Genomic DNA, 7,714 nt, shown 5'->3' on the forward strand with positions numbered 1-7,714 from the left:
CTTGCCATTTGCAACAATATGAATGAGCCCAGAGAGTATCATGCCAAGGGAACTAAGTCAGCCAGAGAAAGACAATTACCATATGATTTCACTCACGTGGAATCTGAAACAAGACAACAGAAACAGACCCATAAATACAGAGAAGAAACTGCTGGCTTCTGGGGGGAGTGTGTGGAGGGACAGGGAGTGTGGGTGAGGGGGAGTGAGAAGCACAGGCTCCCGGTCACTGTCACCAAGTGAGGAGGTCCCTTGGACAAAGGCACCACACCGGGAGCAGTGGTGGTGACAGTGCCATGTGGTGATCCATGCACTTATGAGAACAGCAGATGCAGAGAACTGGAATCACCATGCTGTTTGCCCGAAACTCTCAACTGTACCCAGATTTTAAAAATTAAAAATACACAAATGAAAGTATTAAAAAAAGGTGGAGAAAAGGGAAAGGAGTAGAGAACATAGCCCCAGTTAGGTCTCCTTTGGCTGGTGACTATCAGATTTCCCACGGTCATTCTAGAAGAGCGAAGGTTGTCGGACAACCAAGAAAAACAACGCAACAGTCATCCAAGAACAAGTGTCAGCTAAGGAACCCAGGAAAGCCAGGAATTTCTTGCCAGAAGAGAAGAATTTTAAAAACTGAGTCAGAGTCAGGCTGGTGCAAACTGTCAGAGAGAGGGGTATAATCACAACTTGCGCTCATACGAAAAAAATTAACGCAGGTCTATTACCCTCAGTTTATAAACTTCTCCTGAAACGGCAGGCATGAGAGGCAGAAGAAAGGCACGGAGGCAGAAAGCGTTAGAGAGAGCGTGTGGTGTTGCAGCTGTCCAAATAATCAGCGGCCAATAATAAATCAAAACAACACGGAAAACACATACAGAAATTAAGAAATACGTGAACCACTCGGTTTTAGGCCACAGTTTAAGGAGTTTAAGAGCTAGGTGATACTGTAAACCAGATGACCACTCATACAGTAGGCGATACCATAAACAAGATGATTACTAATACAGCACTTGAGAATAGCCTCCATCAGAACATGGGAGTAGGTTATGCTACATGAAATGAGTCCAGGACTGCTCATCAGTGGAATGTAACACAGAGGGATCATCCGGGATTGTCCTGATGGGCCCCATGCCATCGTGGGGCAGTGACAAGTGGAAGAGGAAGACAGAGAAGGGGCCCGAGTAATGCCAAGCGAGGAGGACCGGTCCCACGACTGCTGGCCTTGAAGCCCGAGGAAGGGGGCGCAATCAGCAGAGGCCGGGACTGGGTGTGATGCTGGAATCTGCAGAACGGCAAACAGCCCGGCTGACGTCTCCTGTATCAGCCCGATGACACCCACATCAGATGGTTTCCTCTACCAGTCGAAGGTAGCGAATCTGTGTGACGCTGCTGGTTTCTGGAAACTCGTAGACAACGCAGGCCTGTGGCCACGACTCCATCTGCAGGAGCTTGGTCCGGGTGCTGCTCAGTTTCCTGGGTATGGCATGGGTTCCCAGGGCCCCGTGACCTAGAGTCTGCTTCAGAGAAGGAGATCCTTCACGGCTGTTCGTGTGTGGTCCCTGGGCTCTGAAGCGGTTCCTCAATCTTTTCTGTGATGCTTACAGACACCTACATTCTAGGTCTTGGTCCCCATCTCCCAATTTCTTACCCTTAAAAATATACCTGATTGGGCTCAGGGCAATTAGAGCCCATGGCACTCCTGCTTATATTTAGAGAAACCAGACGTTTATGTTCGGAGGGAAGTGTGGAGTCAGCATGCTTGAAATAGCACACAACATACAAGAGCATATCCAATTGTTTTTACCATATGAGATCATAGCAAATGTAACAATTTCAGTACCTGTTATTATGCAAAAAATCATCAGGAGTGCATTGTCTTTCATATTCATAATATGCTGTATATATTACATGGCTCTCTTCATAGGTGATAAAGTATCAAATAATAACCCATTGACTTGTTTGCATTTCCTGCAAGTAATTTCCTCTGGAGGGGAATTCAAGGCCAGTTTTGGACTGTACCATTCTGCTTACCAACTATGAAATAGAATTCTGGAGGTGGGAGGGAGGGGACAGTGGGTGATGGGTAGTGAGGAGGGCACCTTTTGGGATGAGCACTGGGTGTTGTATGGAAACCAATTTGACAATAAATTTCATATAAAAAAAATAAAAATAAAAATGTTAAAAAAGAAAAATAGAATTCTACCTGAATACGCCCTTTGGGAGTTTTGGTAAGATTTTGTGAAGACCTGAAACTCTTCTGATTTTAAAGAAAACCATGTCCCAAAAGTTTAAACTTGGACTCCTCACATTCCATATTATCAGTGTATGATTTGATAAATTGTTTATAGTTCATTTTGTTTGAATTTAACAGCTACAGGTTTTTTTTTTTAATTTAACCATAAAGGCAACCTATACTACTATCTCAAATGGAAACACTCATTGATTTGTGGTTGATAATAAATGAAATCTTAAACACCCATATCCGATGGAGAAATGAATCATTATTAACCAATGAATTTGACCTGAATCATCTGTGTTTTTGGCAAGAACTAAATAACTCTTCCCCTTTCTTCCCTTCATCTGGTTTTCTCTAGGTTCATCCAATTGAACAAACTACCTTAAATATGACCCCAACCTTTTTTTTTTTTTTTTTCTTAATTGGTGAACGTTGCTTGTGATACTTTTTATAAGTAATACTGGCCATGTTGGCAAGTCCTTAACATTTACGTTTGGAAAATAATCAAAACAAAAAATAAAATAATCCACGTGATTCTCACACTTCATCAATTTATGACTTTGACAAAGCAAAGTTAGAAATTGACCATTAAAGATCTCCCAATACTGTATTCTATAAACTAAGGTCTATTTCAGCAAAATCATAATATAAACTCAAACTGTTTACGCAACTTTGAAAAGATATCAAATCCCATATTATACATAGAATTCCATATATTTTGGCAATATATTTGATTTTTTGTTAAAAAAGATTAAAATGCCAATCAAACGGGTGACAAAAAATTTAAGTTCCATCATTATGCCAGTATTTTTTTTTATTATGTCATTTTTTAAATGTTGGTCTTTGATTAAATGTAATACAGAAAACTGGAATTCCTTCATTGTTCATTAACAAAGGATTTGTTATTCATTTAACCAAAATAAAACACTTTAAGAACTACTTACAAATGTAATATTTTAATGAGAAACACTATTAAAAAATCAATAAGTCTTTTAAGCTAGGCTAGACAGAACATGTTCTAGAATTTCTGATAAAAACTTTTACTTTTCCTTTGCAAGATATAAATCAGGAGGACCTCAAGGAAAAACGTATCAATTAAGTTTGGAAAAGCTATAAAAGACTTTAAGAATGGACACTTTTTTTCCCCTTTCCTAGAATGTAGGTCATTATTCAAGATGCATGTTTATAAATTTCACTGAAGAGAATATTTAATAATGTGACAGATCTGCTTCCTCAAGTATTCCTCTTATCAAGATAATGTCTATCACACTGCAATCAACAGCAAAACCAAAAAAAATCAAAATTCAAATTTAGAGAAACATGTTTTCTAAAGGAAGCCTGTTTAAACCCTAATATTTAGAAGGTTCTCGCAGCCCCAAATAAATTTTACAAAAATGTAACCTGAACATACTATTCTCTAACACTTAGAGTAAATGACTGAACAGTCAATACGCAGTTGATTACTAAATAAATTGGAAGTCAAGGGATCAATATTCCTAAGTACCTAAGTACATCATGGTCTCACTTGTCCGATTGTATTGTTAGCTCCAGTCGACTTGGCACACCTGTAAAACCAGTCCTGAATCCTGGAACTTCAAGTCCTTGATGAAGGATGCTACTAGAAGGTGTGTGTCCATGATTAAGTCCCAAACCCTAAGGTCCTGGGATGTTTGGTGGAATAACTGGACTCGTGTTTTTTCCAGAGGTGCTGAATGAAAATTCTGGAAGTGGGCTACTAGCTTTAGCAGGAGTCAATGTGACAGGGTTTGAATCACTAGCACCTTTTAAAGGAGGTATAAAATTATGGGATCTGAAAAGTTTAGGACATTGGCTTCAACAGGCTCAGAGAGTAAGGCAGGTCTAATCCAATCACCCTTGAAAATCTGAACAGTGCAAGTAGACACTAGAGTGTAAAGCCTGTTGGTCACTTGAGCAAGAACCATTTGTTGATTTGCATCTTGTCAAATTCTTACATGCACTGATCCAGCGGGCCAAAAACCTAGGGTCCCAAGATGCTCGTTTCGAACTTCTAAAACTCCACCCAAGGTAGATACCTCTCTAAGTTTGTCCGATGGACCAGTAACACAGGGTAGTGTTGTCTGGAGTGATACTTTGCCTCTGCACATGGTAAGTGGGTCCAATGGGCCAGTACTACAGGGTGGTGTTGTCTGGAGTCATACTCTGCCTCTGCACACGATAACTTTGTCCAGCGGACCACTACTACAGGGTAGTGTCGTTTGCAGTAATACTTCGCCTCTACAGGCTCATGGACTACACGGTGCCAAATGTCCGAGAGCAACAAACATGGCAGAGACAGAGTCCACGGCAAGATAATTACAAATTTCAATGAGCATATGTCTGACACAAAGACCACATGCTCCGGCAAGATCAAACAAGGCACACGGACTCACTCAGGGAGGGTAGATACTGCTATGTCCCGGAATAATTCCACACAAGCCTCCACTACACTCTGCGACACGCTCCTGAATCCAAGTTGTACCAGCAGCCCCGAAGACCTAACACGGTTTACTCCGATTACAAAGCACCGTGAACAACTTGAAGCAAGAGCCACTGGAGTACCTACTAATGATCTCCCCAGGCGTATCTGCAGCCTCTCCAAAAAGTGTTCTTTCTTTTAACATAAAGAGCGCTCCCACTTGTGCCAAGACTGAAGAGGGAAATACAGGCAAGACTTCCCATCTCCCAAATCCAAGTGAACAGAGAGGCAGGGTTTCCTCATCGTGACCAAGTACCGTACCAAACATGCCGTTCAACTAAGAGGACTGGATGGTGAAGTAAACGCGGGCAGGGAAAGCTCTCCTGTTAGTGGGCCCGCACCCCATAAGCAGGAGGACGGTGTACGTTCAGTTTACTGCACCAAAGAGCAATCTCCTCCAGGACCTTCGGTCAGCTGGTACAAGTCTACACTCCTGGAATAACTCACCAGAAAAAACACCTCGTGGTTTCTAAAGAGAAGAACCGTCCCCGTGAGGAGGAACAACAGTTTCTGTTGGAGAAGCTCTGGGAGCTGTGCATTCCTTACGGCCAGCATCCCAACATTTGAGAGTAGAAATATTTTTGTGATATTTTGTTGGGAGATAAATGGAATTAAGATTTAGAACAGATCAGACTTGGGAATCTCCTCTTCAACGTGGAAATGTAGCACTGGGGCCCCCCCACTGGGGATCAAAGACACTTGTGAAAGACCTGTTCACGGACTGAAAAACTACGCCCTTAATGTAGGAAGTTTTTAAGACATGCTATTATGATAAAGCTCAAGTGAGCCAAAGAATTACACGATAGAAACAAATTCTGTACATTTACGGAAAGCAAAACCATGTGTTAGCCAAATCATGTCATGTGTAAAATACATAGACTCAAGGATACTTATCCGCTAGAATACTGACACCTTATGAGCATTTGTTTCCTATAATGTTTCATTTTCTTAAACCCAAATGATTTTTTAAGGTATTTTCCATTTTATTTTTAAATGTTTATTTTTCAGCGAGTGCACACGTGAGCATGCAAGCAGTGGAGGGACAGGGAGGGAGGCTCAGAATCTGAAGCGGGCTCCAGGCTCTGAGCCGTCAGCACAGAGCTGATGTGGGGCTCAAACCCATGACCCTGAGGATCACGATTAACTGACTGAGCCACACAGGCACCCCTTAAGAATTTCCAATTAAACTATTTAAACATATTTGATAAGTAAGCAATAATTTATATTAAAAATGATTTGAGTCATGAAGTGTCCTAGTCATTCCCTTTTAGGTCCAGAGGCTTCAGATGCATTCTTTTACTAAAAGCTCTTAAGAAATCTCATCTTATTTCTAATTCAATGTCAGAGAATTAACGTGTTGACATTGGAATTAGATTATCAATCCCAGTGCAATTGAAATGATATATGTAACCACTTAATAGAACAGGGAGTGTAGATGGAAAAGAAAACATCCCTATCTTCTTGCCTAGAACTAGATTCTCTGCCTTTAAGGACAACAATTATTTCAATCTCCATTCTAATTCAATCCACAGCCCCCAGAACAGAACTATGGGTGCTCTATTTCATTCTGTCTTCAACGGAATTTGAACTGAGGAATTGGAGCAGATATCCACTTATTCACAAATGCATTCTATTTCTAATTCTTGGCCAAATAAGCTCTCAGAAAGATGAGTTAAAAAATTCTCAGCACCCACATATATGACGAAGGTATTTTGGCTTGTGAAGAATGAATATAGCTTCGATTCTGGCAAGATTTTTTACAACGATGAAAATCAGCATCATCCTTACAGGAAATACTTCCTAACCCCCCTCTGTTCCATTTGAAGAGCAGTCACAAATCATTTTAAAGTCCTCGCTCCTAGGGTGGATTCTCACACTGTCCTAGGCTTCACACTTTATAGGATTTGAAAAATCAATGCGATAATTTCATTCAGAATAAAAATGTGAGCACTTTGAACTTGGAAAGGAGCAAATGTCACCATAGCACATCGATAGTTTCCATTTGGTACCAGTTGGTACAGAGCTTAAAAACAAAAAGACCAGGAGAGAGAGGGATAACCAGAAGGAATGAGGTTACACAGAGACAGTACATACCCAAGTCCACACACGCTCAAGCCCTCAATCTTACCAGAACCATGGTTCTGGTAAGCTGCTGGAAACACTAAGAGAAGTGAACATTCCCATAACCTACCAAGAAAGAGTAAGCAGCATAAAGGAAAGATCATCTATCACAGGCACAAACTTCTGTGGTTCACTTACCCACTCGGCCACTTGTTAGCTCTACGACCTTAGGGCATGCTATGTGCCCCCTGGTAACCCCAATCTTTCCATCTGAAAAATGAGGCTAATAGCACCTTCTTCATAGGGGTCTTGAGGGGAGTTTACGGAATCTGAGTATGAGTGTTGTGCCTGTAGAGGTGGGGGTTATGGTCAGGGAGTTCATGGAGTAGAACGTAGACCACCCAGATTCTAGTCTTAGTTCCACTACTCACCAGCTGTGCACCTTGCATGTGTGACAGATTCTCTGAACCTCAGCAGTTCTGCCTGAAAAATGCAGATAATTGTTTAGGCTCTACCTTCCTCATCGCTTTATCTTCAAATCAAGTAAGATAAATACATTTATAAACGGAAAGAACTGTTTCAGCATAATATTAATTATGCCAGAATGGCGGGCTCTGAATAAAAATGCATGGAAAGAAAAGTATAGATTTACATTATGTTCTTTACAAAAAGGTTCAATGGTTATTAATTCAAAGGTCCAATTGACATTCAAAAGTTTAATTATCTTCACTTGTGTCCACTAAATACAACAGATTTAAACGGTACTCATACAATATTGGTCTTGAAATCTCATTCTGCGTTAGGTCATTTTCTCCCATCTAAAGAGACGGATTTTAGTAAAACAGTGTTTGCCACTGAGAATGTTTTTTTTAAATAATCTTATGTCCTCGTGAGCCTCTTAGGTTTACACTTTGGATTTTAAG

The 7,714-nt window shown here is 40.8% G+C and overlaps 1 pseudogene; it reads right to left on the minus strand.

The window, feature by feature from the left end:
* Positions 1-3,746: 3,746 nt before the first annotated feature.
* LOC115526946 lies at positions 3,747-6,867 on the minus strand (annotated as a pseudogene).
* Between the last annotated feature and the right edge of the window lie 847 nt (positions 6,868-7,714).

The sequence above is a fragment of the Lynx canadensis genome, chromosome D2 (genome assembly GCF_007474595.2).
Source record: "Lynx canadensis isolate LIC74 chromosome D2, mLynCan4.pri.v2, whole genome shotgun sequence".
NCBI lineage: Eukaryota > Metazoa > Chordata > Mammalia > Carnivora > Felidae > Lynx > Lynx canadensis.